Genomic DNA, 1,998 nt, shown 5'->3' on the forward strand with positions numbered 1-1,998 from the left:
TAACCGTGACCTGCTGGTTCATAGGCCCATGCTCAACCACTGAGCTATACTGGCCCGGCAAAAATTTTTAAGAATTCAGCCACTGTTCACCTCCTCCCCTTCTACACCCTAATCCAAACTATTATTCTCACCACAATTATTTCCATTACGGTCTTCTAACTGGTTTTCTGACTTCTGTCCTTGCACCTAGTGTATTCTCAGTCCAAGAATCTTTAGTTTAACTTTTTTTTAAAGATTCTTTTACCTATTTTTTTAAACTGATACACAAATAACATATAACATTATGTTAATTTCAGATGTACAATGATTCTACATATGTATATATTGTGAAATGATCGCCACAATAAGTCTATTTAGCTCCATAGTTTTGTGGGTTGTTGTTGTTGTTGTTTTAATTTAGGAACCAATAACTTTATTCCAAGAAACAGTAAAACTTAAACATAAAAAGTGAACGTTTTGCAAGGGCAATATGGCAATATGCATGCTCAGCATGGTGACCAGGGAAGTCACCCCATGGCTATCAGGAAGGCAGCCCAGGCTGTTCTTGCCGGCACCCAGGGTGAGCGTGTCAAAGAGGGACTCTGCCAGGCTGGATGTCGGGGCGCCCAGCTTGTGCAGTTCGCTGATACTGACTCCCAGGCTGTAGATGAACTTCACCTCCTGGCGCAGGTGGTGATGCGCTAGGAAATCGAACAGGTGGGATCGTTCTTGTTGGTGGCCAGCTGGTGCGGATTGCGCAGGCTCTGGTTCACCATCCTCGCCAAGGGCAAGGCGCTTTTCACGGCTTTCAGGCTGCTCTCCCACTGGCTGCCGTCAGGCCTCCTGATATCTCGCAGGCGGATAGGACCCCCTCGCTGGTCCTGCAGCCTCATCCATGTCTGGGCGTGCGCCCACTCCTCCCTCGACTGCCACAGGAAGGTAGCGAAGTGCTTCAAGGCCGGGTCCTGGCGGTCAAAATAGAAGGCAATGGACAGATACACGTAGGAGGCGTGGAGCTCCAAGCGGATCTGGTGGTTGATAGAGGCCTCACAAGTTGGCATGCTAATTCTGGCGCACTTGGGAGATGGGCCCCCGCACCACAACTGGAGGCGCAGGAAGCATGGGTGGAAGTGCAGGGGCCATGGCTGGAAGCACAGGTAGCAGGTTTTCCAGGGGTGGCTCTCCAGCCAAAAAGGTCAACCGAGCCTCAAAGGCGAGGGCTGAGGGGCGGGCTGCGGGGTGGGGCACTGGCGAAGGCGGTGGTTTCTCTAGAGCAGTGGTTCTCAACCTTGGCTGCGCATTAGAATCACCTGGGAATCTTTTTAAATCCTGATTTCTGGGCCTCAGCCTCCGGAAATTGTTTCTTAGTTACTAATGTTGTGGCCCCACCCCATAAGAAAGAAACAGAATTTCCGGAGGATGAGGCCCATAAATCAGGATTTTAAAAAGATTCCCAGGTGATTCTAATGCGCAGCCAAGGTTGAGAACCATTGCTCTAGAGAGGGATCATTCCCATGGTGGTAGATGAGGGTAGCTGAAAGCTGAGTCAGCAGCAGTGGTGGTGGGGACCTTGAAATGTCCCTGGGGTACCCTACCAGGGTGGCTGGAGACAGGGAGTCTCAGGTGTTAGGCTACAGGCAGCTGATGGTTGGCTCTGAAGTGGGACCACTAGGTCCATGGTTTTTTAGATTTTACTAGAGGCCCGATGCACAAAATTAGTGCAAGAGTAGGCCTTCACAGTGGAGGTGGCTGCCTGGATCCCTCCCTCGCAGCCCCAGCAACTGCCTGGATCCCGAGGCTGCAGCCCCCACTTAGTCCGGAAGGTCATCTGATCTAATTAGCATATTATGCTTTTATTATTACAGATTTTCTAATTTGAAATACTGACTTTCAGAAAAGTCTTACAACTAGTACAGAGTCCACATATATCCTTTACCCAACTTCCCCTAAAGTTGACACCTTACACAGCATAGTACAATTATTAACACCAAGACATTAACACTGTTAACTATAGTTTAT

At 49.0% G+C, this 1,998-nt stretch overlaps 1 pseudogene; it reads right to left on the bottom strand.

The window, feature by feature from the left end:
- Positions 1-396: 396 nt before the first annotated feature.
- Positions 397-1,122, bottom strand: LOC102253403 (annotated as a pseudogene).
- Positions 1,123-1,998: the final 876 nt, after the last annotated feature.

Source organism: Myotis brandtii, unplaced genomic scaffold (genome assembly GCF_000412655.1).
Source record: "Myotis brandtii unplaced genomic scaffold, ASM41265v1 scaffold399, whole genome shotgun sequence".
In the NCBI taxonomy this organism is placed as follows: domain Eukaryota; kingdom Metazoa; phylum Chordata; class Mammalia; order Chiroptera; family Vespertilionidae; genus Myotis; species Myotis brandtii.